General features: G+C 43.4%; 1 protein-coding gene across 1 annotated transcript in view; it reads left to right on the forward strand.

The window, feature by feature from the left end:
• ppargc1a (peroxisome proliferator-activated receptor gamma, coactivator 1 alpha) overlaps nt 1–15,140 on the forward strand; it is a 185,623-nt gene that overhangs the window by 71,963 nt on the left and 98,520 nt on the right. Inside the window, exon 2 of the mRNA XM_088293664.1 lies at nt 9,642–9,689. The gene's annotated coding sequence lies outside the window, so the exon portion shown is untranslated. The remainder of the gene's footprint in view (nt 1–9,641; nt 9,690–15,140) is intronic.

The raw sequence follows: 15,140 nt of genomic DNA on the forward strand, positions 1-15,140 counted from the left end.
TGAGGTGATTTTAGTCATTTGTTTGTAATCCATTTAATAAACGCTCAACGCGTGCAAAGACAGAAGATAATTTAGTAGTGAATTGTTAGGATATAGCTATCACTTTTTTTTTTAACCGTTATTTAATTTAGCTTTTTTTTTTTTTTTTTTTTTTAATTTTGTGATATTGAACTGAATGGTGTTCATTAATTTCTACTTTGAACGCAAAGCCTTAGACTAATTACTTCATTTGGAACCATAACCTGAGGTTGAAACCCTAACTTTTGTTCGGAACCCTACTCAGAAACCAAAACCCAATTTCAAAACTGCAATTTGAAACCCGAACCGTAGTTGGAAGCCCTAATTTGAAACACTACTTTGAAACCAAAGTCTTAGAATAGATCCCTAATTTCAAACCCTAACACTAGTTTCAAACCCCACTCTCAAACGCTGACCCTACTTTAAAACCCTAATTTGAAATTTAAACCCTTGTTTGAAACCCTACCCCTGCTTTGAAACTCTTCTCTGAAACTAAAATCCCTCTTGAAAACCCTAATTGTGAAACCATAACTCTAGTTTAAAACCCTACTCTGAGACCAAAACCCTATTTCAAAACTGCAATTTTAAACCCTAACCGTAGTTCGAAGCCCTAATTTGAAACCCTAAACCCGCTTTGAAACCAAAGTCCGAGAATACAACCCTAATTTCAAACCCTACTCTCCAAAGCTGACCCTGGTTTGAAACCCTAATTTTAAATAAAACCCTACTTTGAAACTCTACTCTGAAACCCAACTCCCCACTTGAACTCATTTAATCCCAGAAATTTTCACGAGAGGAAACCCCTCAATTCCAGCGTTTTTCTGGATTTTGACGGATTTTGCAAGGCCAACAGAGTATTCTGTTCTAATATTATAAATACACGGAGCTGTGACTTTAAAAAAAAAAGAAAAAAGGCCAAGACGTATAAATACGTCTTTGGGAGGCGAGGACTACTTATGGATTGAATGAGTTAAAACCCAAATTCTGAAACCTTAACCCTAGTTTGAAACCATAACTGTGATTTGAAACCCTACTTTCAAACCTGAGATCAAACATTCTGCTGGTTGCATCGCCCAACTTTGACACCATAACTCAAATAAGTTTGAAATCCTCATTTGATACCTTACTCATACTTGGAAACCTTGTTGTCTTGTTGGAAGCCCTAATTTGAAACCCAAACCTGATTTAAAATCCTCGTTTGAACATTTTTCCCAAAAGCAACACGACGTCATTCTAGAACCAAATTGAGGGCTTCAAAATCATTTGGATTTGTTTGTTCCCTTCGTGCTGCTTGAACAAACTCAAAAGTGAAATGAAGAAGAACAAAGTGGCCACTCATTAACGACACACCTGGACAGAAATAACGGCCTCCTCCCCCGAGGAAAACATGCTGACTTCTCCTCGTACACAACTCCAAAAATAGAATCCGTTTTGTTGCATAAACACGGCAAGCCTGTGAGGAGAGTCTCTTTCACTTCCTGGGGTTTATTTTCTTGTAATTTGTCTCATTGTTGTCGGCACAGCTGTTCTCGTCCCGGTTGGCAATTATTCAAATGTGCGTTGGTTTTCGCGGTTTAATGGCCTTAGGTGAGCGGCGGCCATCCAACCTAGTTGCCTCCTCGCAAGTTTTCAGGACCAAAGGTTTCTCCGGAGCTTTTTTACACATTTGGAAATGAAAACTTGTTTTTCCCCTCATGTTGCAACCTTTCTTTTGAAGTGAATCCGTGACTCTGTGTGAAGGCTTTTTTTTTTACACGCTTGAACCCAGAAAGTTAAACGCTTGCATCACAACACGGTTGGGTCTGAGGACTTGTCTGATCATCTACAGCAGATGTCTCCAACCAATAGGCCAAAGTGGGGACCGAATGAAAGAAAAAAAAAACCTGCAGTATTTCTGCTTTATTTATAATTTAAGGCTTGAAAAACAGATTATTTTAAAAAGTGACAGGCTTCTCTCCGTTACATCCGTCTATGATTAGTGGATCATCTTTGACTCGTGATCCGTACGAATAAAATGGTTGCCCTCCATTCTCTTTTCCGGTGATGGCTCCTCATGTTTTTATGGGTCAACCCAAAATGTCATCTCAACCATGACGCTCACCCTGAGAACGACCTCTCACATCACAGGAGACGAGTTGATTGCCGGGCACGTGCAAAGTCATCACCCCTTGCTGATTGGATTGATTTGGCAGCAGGCAGTCATCGGACATGGCTTTTAATTCACGACGGCGCCATCCCGGCGCGCTCGCTGATTCACCCTAATCTCCTTCATCATGCGCTACTCCATCAGCAATGACAGGCGAAAAACATTTAAGCGACTTTATTGGGAGTGAAGTCGCGGGAGCGTCAGTGAGGGGAGCTGTCGCCCGCCCATGGCGGCGGCAATCAGTGAGCCGGCGAGTGCATCAGCATGCAGGGACCGGCGCTACTTTACGCCGTCGGCGACTGAAGTCAACCGGCGTCGCTCGGATCCTGGCCGCATTCAGCATCTCCGACCTAACCCGAACCCAACACGTCCGACCGGAAGGGCTATTTTTAGCCTTCTGGATAAACGAGCGCTGAGCCTTCTGAGTCGATCAAAAGCAGCGAAGGTCCATCATTTTGTTCCCTGCCACACAACGGTGCTCCGTGGAGTGTATTTTTCATATTTGACAGGAGTCCTAGCAGCAAGTTGACAAAGTGCCCTTGGCGTGTCCGACTTAATGCTTCAAGTATGGACGTTTGAGCCCGGCCGGCGGAATTCTGCCAAGCGTGGCTGCCGGCCAGCGTCTCAAAGATGTCAGCGGTTTGTTGGCTTCAAGTACGACAAAAAACACGCTTTGCACTCATGCGGTTAACATTCGAGCGGGGATGGTTTTTCCCGGCGAGGACGCCGGACAACTCTATTGGGCTACGTTTAAGGGATGACTCATTTGCCGATTCCTGGGCAAGCAAAACGCTCCTGTTTTGACAAGCAGGCGTATGCGCCATGTCTGTGCATTTCACACCTTCAGCGAAGTCGTCATTTATGACACACGGCTGGAGAAATATACAGAAAAAATACGTATGCAGTATTGAGCGAGTGTTGGACGACCTCGCTTCTCTCGAAAGGTCCGTCTTGAAAATAACCTCGCAAGCGTATCTGCAATCAAATCCACACTTTTCCCTCCTTCGGCCATCGTGGTTTCAAAAAAAAAAAAGCAAGAATATATTTCAGATTTTTGAATGGTCGCCAGTTACGACTTCCGGGTGCGTCGATTCCGCATTGCTCTGAGGATCAACCAACTCGTGATCTGATTGGCTGTCATGACTGTCTATCGACTCGGAAAGCTCATTAATGCACCATGGTATCTGAATTCCTCGGACGAATAGTGCGTGCGACTGGTATTGTGAAATCTGCCCGGCAACAAGAACTTGTTCAATTCTGATTGGATAAAAAGTCTCACCTAAAAATACACTAGGATATAATAAGAAATATGATCATTTTGTCTTGATTATGTCAGGCCGGCAGAGAAGGCGTTGACGGCCCCGCCACAGCTCCACATCCTTTTTACAAGGCACAGTTTTTGGTGTGTTTTGTTAATGCTCTCATCAAGTTTGTTAAATTGCTTTTTAGCGTGATTACAGGGAGGTTTGGGGCGAGGCGCTGGGTACGGCGGGTGTTTTTCTTCTTCAAACTCATTTGTCATGCATGGGACAAAAGCAAAGAGGGATTTCAAGGACGAGGTTTTAGACACGTCTGCTCTATTGATTGGTTAACGAGCCCGCATTCAGAGCCACTTCCACATCGAGGGGCACGGACACAATGGAGCACATTTGCCCGCCGCACAATGCGGGCACGCGGCGGCCGAGGGAGGGGGGGGGGGGGGGGCATACTCTCGGGCCCTCTGCCAGGGCGGAGGACGATGCCAGGCGAGAGGACTGACAATTGGGAAAAGAGGCAATGTGGGAGTAAAATGGGACCAAAAAGGGAACGGAAATGTTTGGGTGAAGCTGAGAAAAACTTGAGAATTATTCCGAAAGTAGTTGGCTGAGCTCGTGCTTTGTGGGAATTTTCACTTCCTTTTACTTTTGTCCGTATTGTTTTGCCGGAGACATTTCGGAATCTATTCAGCTTTGCGTTTAAGCCTCGGCGTCAACAGCAGGTGTCATGATACCGGAAAGTGATTTAGAAGTAATCTAGATTCACACCAGATCTGTTGCGAGCGCGATTGAATTGAAGTGAATCGAGTGCACGCCATCGGGAGCAAATGATACGTTTGGAGCGATGGGACGGCGACCGAAGCACCAAAAATCCCCAAAAATAAAATACATAAATAAAAAATTTGGGTGGGAAAAAAACAAAAACAAAAAAAACCCAACTAGGCTTGGAGACAAATTCGAAAGGACCTTGGCGTACCTATTATGTTTTACTTATTTTACTTTTTTTAACAGCTGTTGAACTTTACCAAGACGGCTGTATTGTTTCCAGTAGCTTTAGCATCGTGTCAGCCACTCTAATGCGTTTTTTTTTTTTTTTATGTTGCCGTCAACAGGCTAAGCCCCTCCCCCTGTGCGCGGCTGAGTTGTGAGCACCTCGGCGGTGAAACGTTAGCCAATTTAGCCAAGCGGAACGCTCAAACAGATTGAGTGTGAACGTAGCATCCAAACATTGCTCAATTGCTAGCTGTCATGATCCAGATATAAAACTGACTTGAAAATATTCTCCCAATCCAGCTGCAATCGTTCACTCGACGTCATATTTGCTGTTCAACTTGACATGTTTGTGAGGGTGCGATGAAGCAATTTATTGCCCGTAATTCACAAATCATTCATCCGTTCATAAAACTTCTCATAAAACTCACAGACCACTGAAGTTAGGCCGCCTTCCCAAGTATATTAAAAAAAAACTAGGAGCCAGCGTATTTATTTATTTGGATTTCGACAATGTCTAAAAATGCTCGCCCTCGCCCTCGCTCTCTTTCTTTCTGTCGTCTCGTGGCTTTAAAAATACAGTCCGTCTTGCGCGTTTGCTTTCATCGCTTGTGACACCCTCCTTGTCGCTCGCTCGCGCCGGTTAGCCGCACCGTGTCGTCCTCTGCTCGACTAAGCTGTCTGCCCCCCCCCCCCCCCCCCCCCCCCCGCCCCCACCTCGCCGCCTGTCTGTCTCTCGCTCGTCCTACCTGTCTTCTCCTGTATGGATCATTGCCTTCGCGTTTCTCTCTTTGCCTTTCTCAGCCTGTCCTCGACGATTTGCGGCGGCCTGGCTGCGTGGTTTTAGCGTCTGTCACGAGCTGTCCGGTCTCGCCAACACGCTCCGATTTCGGGACTTTTATTTAGTTGATTTCTTTTCTCAATGCGTTTCTACTCGGATAAAAGAGCGCCGATTACTTTCAGTCGTTTGAGGCGTGAAAAAATCTTTAAAACATTTTTTTATTTGGACCCGACGGAGTGCGTTTGGGTTCTTAACAAATCGGCTTTTGATAGATACAAAAATTCACACACACACAAAAAAAAAAAATTGGGATTTATGTAAATTCTTTTAATTGAAATCAATCCAACAAAACGAGGTTATATAATGTCATGTAAACAGGCGCTAACGGAGGCTAGCTAGCACATCGGAAATATTTGTAGGCCCAGTTAAGCCCCTCCAGCATTTTATTCGATATTCGAAAATAGATTTCGAAATTATTTCTATATTGGTCAATCCCCGGACAAAAAAAAATAAAAAATCCCGGAGTCATCACTGCATGTAAAGTGATAATGCTCACGGTAGTGTACATGGAAAATATGGAACATAACGTATAAATATTACATGTATGAAAAGAAGAAAGGGCGTTTTTGAAAAAAGGAATTGAGGCTATGATATATGTCAGGGCTCGACCGATAAGGATTTTTTTTTTTTTAGGCTAATGCTGATTTTTGGCATAAAAAAAAAACGGACGACCGATTAACGGACGATTAATTATTTAAAAATCATGACAAATAAATAAATAAATAAATAAATCTAAAAAAACAAATAATCTGTATTATAAAATATTTTTTTTGTTTCCCTCCTCCTCAGGAATTCACCTGATGGCTCCCAAATTTTAACTTAATTATACGAGTTATTTAGGGCGATAGGTCATGAAAGCGAATGGGCGGAGCTTGTCATTGAAATTTTGATAATTGCACAAAAAAAAAAAAAAAAACTCTCCCAACCTGACTCCACGGGTTGCGATCTTGAGCAAAAAATAAATAAATAAATAAAAAAGTCCTGGCATGAAGACGACGTCTTTCTGAGGGGCAGCCATAGATCGTGTTCAGTTTTTCTGTCACAGCGCCACCAAGTGGTGACAAGCGTTCTAAATCAAACCATTATCGGGCATCGTCCGTGTTCCTCCTTAGAAAGACAAAAGACGTTAAATTGCGACGCTTTACGACTTTTGGATCCATTTGACCGTTGAACATCTTCATCGCTTCAGACGATCAAAAAGTATCTCCTCCAATTGGGTTTGTTTTCATCTGGCCAGCCGGCGAGCAAGGCGCCGCCGTTTCCGCCGCCGCCGCCGCCTTGCTCCTGTACTCAGAAGTCATTTTCCTGGGCCGTAAAACATTGAGCTGTTAAATTTCTTTATGCGTCCCGCTCCGGCCTGCGGCCCTCGAGGTTTCCTGGTGCTTTTTAAATTGAATGATTGCCTGCAGCTCTTGGCTTGCTTAACCTCTGCAGTGGCAGCGACTGTATTTTTAGAAGTTTTGCACCCCTCTCTCGCACCTGAAGTGCACAAGCGTGTGTGGTGTGTGCGCTAGCAAAAGACAGTTAGGTGGGGGGGGGGGTACTGCCTAGAGCTGTGCATGAGTGCAAGATTGCGTGTGCATGCAAGCATGTGCATTTGACATGACGAGCGTTTTCCTTATTTATGACGCTCACCTCCATCCTGGCTACCAATTTGTCTGAGGAGCAGAGGGAAGGAGACCCCCCCCCCCCCCCCCCCCCCAAAAAAAAAGGCAATTGGGCGATTCGGAGGTGAGCGCTGTTCTGCGCCCGTTAGCTTTTATGGCCTACTAAAGAAGAAGAGAGCGAGAGTGAAAATCCTTCCTCCCCGGATTGACTTCTCTCCCCCCACCGCAATTCCTCAGCTCTGACACGAGCGACACTTTCTTGACTGCCAATAATGGACAGCTCCCTACCTCGGATGTACGCTCGAAATTCGGGCTGGTTCGCCGGAATGCTGCAAAACAAATGACTGCCCAGAAATGTTCGTTGCGCTCAAAGTCAACAACAAAACAAGACGCCTTTTGATATTTCAAATGAGGTCTCGGTATCGGTTCAAATTTTCAAAATCAATTTGGAATCAAGTTTGAGGGGGGGGGGGAACACATGTGAACCTCGGGAACATGATTTTCTTCTCGCCATATGACAATAAAGTGTAATTGCACATCCACACCAGTAGTTGGCAGTGGCGCTCTCCTTGCCCGTTGTGCGCTGCGAGTATTTAAAAATGCTATTATTTATAGTTGCGGTGGAGAGTGAGGGGTGGGGGGGGGGTAATGGCAAATAAGTGAGAAGCTCTGCTTTAAAGAGGTGATCAATGAAATTAAAACAAATATTTTTCAAAACTGGCGAGGGTGCTTGTCAACATTAGCCCCGCCTTACGATCGCAAATGTACCGTCGTCTTAATAATCGCAGCCCTTTTTTTTTTTTTTTTAAATCTCCAATTAACATTGGATCTGTATATCGTGAGCCGTCTGTGGGCAACATTCCTTCAAATCGTCATAGCGACGCCCCGTCAAGCTGGCCGACAATATGGCACCCGCGCATGTGACTCTTCAGACTTTTTTTCGACGGCTTTGCCTCACATGGACAAAATAGCCTGCTCTATTTCGTAATATGAGCCGACCAACCAGGACGCCTCTCAAGCTGAGTTGGGGCTCTTGTTGGTTTTCTCTGCGACACCCGCCGAACCCCCCCCAATGTTTACTTCTCTCTTCCCGCTTTAGGGTGTGTGTGTGTGTGTTATATGAGTTTAGCATGCGCTCCCACATTACTTGGGTATGCAATATATGAGAGTGCAAAGGGAAGCAACCCAGGCCACGCTTGTGATTCAATCCGCCCCCCCCCCGTGGACCGAGGCTTACGGGAATGTATGTGCTGATGAAAAAGTAATGTAGTGTGTCTGCAAGGTACTGCTGGCTTTTCCCTCGTGCTTCCTCAACTCCAACAACTCATCTTCCACACTGGGCTGACTCCACCCCCCCCCCCCCCTCGCTCACTCTCGTACTTTTTTTTTTTTTCCCATAGTAAAGCTAAAAACAGATCCCCAAAAATGCGGTTGCTTCGGTTTGCACGTCATTCTGCAAACCAAAGTGAGTGTCAAGTTTTGTTTTTTTTTCCCCAAGTATAAATAAATCTATGATCATGAATATGGATCTCATGCAAAAAAAAAAAAAAAAAGTCCCAAATGTTTCGGTGTTGGAAATTGTTTTAGGCAAACACGTTTGAAAAAGCGTCCCTGGGTTCCCAACATTATTTGCATCTTTTGGTCTTGAACAAAGTAACAAAAGACGGAATTTTTCACATGAAAACCCGGATGGGACAGTGGCAAGTTAAATCCGTCCCTGGGCTTGGAGCGCTGACTTGGCAAAGTTTCTGGATACTGCTCTGAAAAGTCTGCAACCTCATTAAAAAAAAAAAAAAAAGTTCACCCAAGGACTTCACTATTTATCTCCTACTTCAGAGTCACGAGTTTTCTTTCACTTTATTTCTCGCAACGCATTTTCAGCGACATGACATTTGGTTGCCATGTCTGTCAGGAGAAGACCAAAAAATAAATAAATAAATAAAAATAAAATTAAAAAAATTAATAAAAAATAAATAAAAACCTAATTTTATATATATTATTTTTTTTTGGGTGTGGCAATTTGATGACTCTGCCTAAAATCAATAACTCATTTTTTGTCGTCTTTTCACTTCTTCTTCGTTCCTCTTATTAAATCCAAATGTTCCTGCGTCCTTTACGATCCTGTTTAACTCCCAAATATGATCAACATCATTTCACCCGCCTTGCTGTGTAAACATGATGCTTCCCCCGAACGTTCCCAAAGTATTTTTGCCAATTTCCTTAAGCACACAGCAGCATGGCGCTACCTTGAATTCGGATGCCGCGTCGACGGATGCGCACGGCCGCCGCTCGGGAGCCGAAGCCCATTTCGCGCCGCTTGTTTGGCATTTGTGGTGCCAACACATACAAAGCAGCACATTAGCATAAAACCTGGCAAAAGCGGGCCAAAAGAGCCGGAATTGCTATTGACAGAATTAACAAACACATTAGCACCCGGCATTAATTACAAAGTCAAAAAAAAAAAAAAAAAATGTCATGAATGGCGGACAGCTGTCATCCATCATCCCTCCCATTGGAGGTTCGCGCCCATTCATTTTCCGACGCCTAATTTGCTTCGTTCGGCTGGTAAGCTGCTTGTCTCGAAGCTACGAGGCGGTCGGCGCGTTTAGCTCGACGAGAGCCGATTGATCGATTATTTGGCCTTGCAATTAGAGGAGAGTGCGGATTTAAAACTTAAAAAACAAATGTCAAATGTCGCGCCAACCGACCGATTCGACCATTTATCACATAAACGGTGTGAGAATATTACTTTTAATCCGAGCTTCTGCTTCTTCTTGTGTCAGGCACTGGTGGGCGTGGACATGGAAAAACATTTTGCCTTCCCTGCTCAGGTTGGTGAACTCCTTTGGACATATTTTGATCAAGCGTCAATTTTTGTTGATGTTGGCCTGGTGGAATTTGAGCCATTTAAATGTTTTCTAATCATTAAGGGGAAGTTGTGTGTCCTTGGTCGGGTTTTGAGCTTGGGGGGAAAAAAAAAAAATCTTCAGAGGTCTATTTAATGGACCGGGGGTCGTGTTGATTTAAAGCAACAAAAGTTTTACCAATATTGGTGGATCACGGTTGTAATAGTTTTATAATTTTTTAATAGATTTCATATTCTAGTTCTGGGGTGGGCAAACTTTTCGATTGGCGGGTTCTAAAATTTGACAGAGGGGCCGGAGCAGGAGCAGATGGATGGAGTGTTTTGGTCACCTCACCTCATCAGAGAAAAAAAATACTAAATTTGAAATGAAAGTGAACAAAAGCATTACAACAAAATATAATGCATGTCTTTGAAAATAAAACATTAACAAGGTTTATTCATTTTGTTTTTTTCAAGTTTGGCGGGCCGGATTTAGACCTTTTAATGGGCCGCATGTGGCCCCCGGACCGTAGTTTGCCCACTGCTGTTCAAGTTCATTTTTAGTCCGTTTTTAAAAAAAAAAAAAAAAATATTTTAAAGGTGCTTTTTTAAAAAATATTTTTATTAGTTTTAGTTTTTTCAAGTGTAATTGTGTAATAAAGTAACAACCCAAAATCAACCCTGAAAGCCCACGTATGATATTAAATGACAACAATGATGGAGATTTTTGCTTTAACGTCTTCACTGCCATTGACGTGTCTAGAAGGCACAAAGTCCATTCAAGTACATTATTTTCCTAAAAGCATTTTCATTTTTATTTAATTAGCGAAAACGTGTATTTTTTTTTCAAACATAATTTTAGTGAATTTTATTTTTTTTTTCTGCTCAAATCTAAAGCCACAATCGAGCGTAGTGTTTTTTTTTTTTATATAATGATGAACTAGTCTGAGACTCCTCCCACTTTAGTGGCGGACCAGCCAGGAAACTGTTTGCTCATCATTTACATGACCAATAAATGAATTAGACTTATTGAATTTAAAAAAAAAAAAAAAAGAATTCAGGGATTAGGAGGTAAGTTGCATTTTTTTTTCATTAGTTTGCTCTATTTTCCATGTTCAAGTTTGTCGTTACGCACGTTATTCTGTTTACCGAAAGTTGTTTATGTACGCACATGCTAATGGAGGTAAGTGGCTGATTAAAAAAAAAAAATAATAATAATGCTGATTATCATTCAGTTGAACGTCCAGGATGTAAAAACAGTGTCATGGCGTATCCGCATTGTTTCATGCGCCTCCACATCCGGCGTGATTGATTGGGCCGCTTGTAAAATTCCTATTGCTCGCCGTATTTCTCTTTTTAAGACTCCCCAGACAGGGAAGAAAAGGCGAATGCGCCCGCTCGCCCCCCCCCCCCCCCCCCATCGCTTTACACGTCCGATCGTTCATCTCTCGGCCGCTGAATTCATTTCAATTAGCGCCCCCCGTAGCCGCTGCTCTCCCTCTGCATATCGATCCGCGGGACGCTGCTATCTCCTGCGCACACGCCGCAACATCACAAGGGTGTGTGTGCGTGTGTGTGTGTGTGTGTGTGTTGAAACACAGCGGGCACCTTCGCCACTCCGATCAACAATAAATATGAGCAGCGGCAAACAATTAGCCCCTTAACGAGGGATTAATTGTGTCAAGATGGAGTGAGGGCAGCGCAGAGGTCGCTTGACGCCGTCCATTCCTAATGTGTTGATTTTCATGAGTTAGGCAGATCAGTCTTTGCCTAAGTAGCCTTTCGCTGGCCTCGCCGCCGTCTATTCGCCTTCCATTTGGCATGTGGGCAAGGAGAAACGCAGTCGTGACTGCACTTAAATGAGAAGACTCGCAAGGAAAAAAAGCTGCTGTCGACCACAGCTCACGTCCGGACGCTCACGTTGTCATTTACGGAGACCTGCAGTTTTTTGTTGTTGTTTTTTTTTTTTTTTAAATCACGAATTAGTTTTTGGCTCCAAAATGCTGATCGTGTAAAGTAGAAGTGCACGAGTGCGGTCCTCGAGAGCCACTATTCTGCCTGTTTTAGATGTTTCCCTCCTCCAATGCACCTTATTCAAATCAGGATCATTCCGGAGAGTTTGCTGATGAGATGATTATTTGAATAAGGCGTGTTAGAGGTGGGAAACATTCGAGCCGAGCAGGATAGGGGGCTTGCGATGACCCCCTGGTGTAAAGCCCGGTCAATAAGTATAATTGATAAAAATGTTTTTTTGTGTTGTTTTGTAACTTTTTTATTTGTGCTACCAAGCAATTAAAGTTTTTTTTAACAAATTAATCGAAAAAAAATCCATAATTAATTGCGATTAATCACATTTTTCAACGATTTCTTGTGAAGTTAGTAACAAGTATTATATAATATTATATAATATCTTGGAATTAATGTCAAAATGACCAAATATGAAGTATATTTTAATTCAAAGCTATAACACTCCAGCAGTGTTGCTTTGCAAGACCCAGTGTTAACTTGAGCAGGGTCTTTTGTTCTAAGATGATGTGATATGATAAAGAATTGAATTTGGCTTTGCAAAATATGCTAATTATTAGTCAATCCCAATGAGTTAACTCAGTTAATTCATTCACTACCAGCCAAGTAAAAAAAAAAAAAAAGGATCTTTGACGTGTTTATCCGTCAATGGTACTGAACGAGTTAAAATATTTAACTGCATTTAAAAAAAATTTAAAAATCATCATGAGTTAATGCTTTAATTTCGACAGCCCTCGTTTTTATGCAGGTACGTGTCTTTATACGCAGTTCTCTAAATAATTAAAAGACCAAGAATGTCAAAGTGCCCCTTGCATCCTTTGACGATTTGATAACATTTGCACACCCCGGGATTAAATCGTAAATAGAGCCCAAACTGTGAGCGCGGCTTTGCTGTATTTTTACACATGCCAGAGCAGCTCAAAGTAATATTAGGAGTGTGAGCCCAGATCAATGTTCTAAATGCCTTTAACGCTGCCACTTCAACTCATTTGTCACTTATCGATGGCGGCGGCGGCGGCGCTGAGGCGAGCCGCCGCCATCGCCTTGATACATTTGTCGCTTCTCTAACGCGCCTTGTCAAGCCTCCTAAGTGTGTCGTCAAGCCCGAGTCATAACTTGAGGCCAAGCTCTGTCATGTTAGCCGACGACAAGCGATTAGGCGTGCCGCACGCGTGCGCCCACGCGGCGCACAAATGAAAAGCGCCGACCATTTGTTTTTCGGGCTCGCGACGAGAGCGCTCGCCCACCGCCCGCCGTCCCCCGTGGCTGCTGGAGGCGCGCGGCCTGCGTGTTTACATTAGATTTGTGCGCACGTGAGGGCGGCGAGAGAAGCCAGATCCCAAATTGAATCGCTTTCTCGTCTCGCCGTGGCCGACATTGACGTTTGAGGATGGATGCCGGCCCCCGAGGCCGGCGCCGTGTTGCGTGTTGGGTAGTCGTTGGATGGAACGTGGCCGTGCGCTTTCATTGCTCGGCTTTAAACGAAGTCGACGGTCATGGAAAGCCGCGCGGACTGTTTGTAACAAGCGACATGGAACAATAGCAGCACGCTCGCTTATGTCGGTGGACAAGTCGCGTTATGTTCGTTTGAAGCTACAACAAAACGCGCAAATACTCAAATGTCATTTTCATCATTTTTGCCCATTCAAGTGAAAATGCTGTTAATTCAATTAAATGTTTGCGTAAAAATGTCTCTTTAAGAGGAAAAATAACAAATATAAAAATAAAATAAATAACCATCAATTAAGACATAATTAAATGAAAAGTATTTGTCAATTAGTGCAATAATAAATAAAAAATAAATAAAGTTTCAATTCACTGTGCCACTCCTTCTGGTGTGCTCATCTTGGCCACTAGGGGCAGTATAATATGGCCATACAGACCGAAAAAAACGAAAAATTCCAAGGATTCAGATAGCTGAAGTACTCTTCGTGGTTTGTTGGTGAGGATAAAGAATATATGCGGGGGGTGCGCATCAAAATGTTGCCGTGTTTTGATGCTTATTTTTTTTCCCCTGATGCACCAACTTCATGGATGACTTGAAAATAAAAGCAAAGCTGACTGAGCTGTAATATTCCTTGAACCGGCGCACCACTTTTTGGGCAATTTCCGCCTGTGACTATTGGGAGATTCTCCGTCGACCTGTTGGTCTTTTTTGTCTTTTACGCCCTCTTTCCTACGGGCTCTTGCTTATTGCGGCATGACTCAGCAGTAACAGTCCATGTGGGAAATAATCAGCGTCATGTACAATTAAAAAAAATAAATAAATAAAAATCCATGCAAAAAGTGAAGTGCGACTGCATATCAAGGACATTTCGTTGCTCGTGTGCTCGTTGATGACTTCCCTGTCAGCTTGTTTACGTGTGTACGTTATGCGCGTAAGAGTTATCTCCAGGGTTTGTTTCTTCCTCTCTCTTCTTGGCAACCTCTCATGCCCCCCTAAAGCGGCACCTGGCTATTTATAGCGGCAAGAAAGGCCGAGACCATCAAAGCTGTTTCCATATATCAAAGCCCATCCGATCGTCTCCTCGTTCTCATCCGCGTCTTCTAAAAGAGGAAGGCAGGGAAAGCCCCAGAAGGAGTTGCGAACCGCCGGTGGGAGAGCAGCTCGGTAGGGGTGGGATGCGAGTGTGGGAATGTGCGAAAAGCGAGAGAGCGGGTTTTCGTGTTTCCTCAAATGTAACTCTTCGGGGTAGCGGCGGCCTGGGGGGTTTGATGTGTTGATGCGATGCGGCGTTCATTGTCACCTAATGAAATTACAATGAGGCCTGGGAGGCCCAGAGTGGGCGGGGCCCGCCAGGAGGCGCCGCCACCGACGCGTTCCCTTCGGGGCGCATCGCCCCCGCCCTTGTCCTCGTACCAACACGGAAAACAAGACGAGCGCTCCGCAGGGACGAGGCTTCCCATGCCGAGCGTCGGCTCGGAGTGCAGCGTGAGTTCGTTCACAGATGGCGGACGCTTAACTCTCCTGTTGCGGCGGACGGTTTCTCGGGAACAGCCTTAATAATGTTCCGGGGCCAATTGGACCCGTGGCGTATCTGAAACAAAAAGAAGAATAAAAAATACCCCGATTGTTTTCTGCGGTTGAAAAAGGTTACAAAATATCTGCAAAGTTTCAGTGGGAGGATAAGCGGGGGAAATTTCGAACCTACCATGGGAATTAAAATTGAACTGAGCAAAATTGCAAGGAAATATTCTGTTTTGGCATAAGTGAACATCCACCCATATTATTATTATTATTATTATTATTATTATTAATTTATTTATTTTATCATTTATTTATTTTTTATTATTCATTTAATTATTAGTAATTGTATTATTATTATTATTATTATTATTTTTATTATTCATTTAATTATTACCAATTGTATTATTATTATTATTATTATTATGTAACCTTGATATGACCTTT

This window comes from Idiotropiscis lumnitzeri, chromosome 4, assembly GCF_059441095.1.
Source record: "Idiotropiscis lumnitzeri isolate Australia: NSW breed Sydney's pygmy pipehorse chromosome 4, RoL_Ilum_1.0, whole genome shotgun sequence".
NCBI classification, from domain to species: Eukaryota; Metazoa; Chordata; class Actinopteri; order Syngnathiformes; family Syngnathidae; genus Idiotropiscis; species Idiotropiscis lumnitzeri.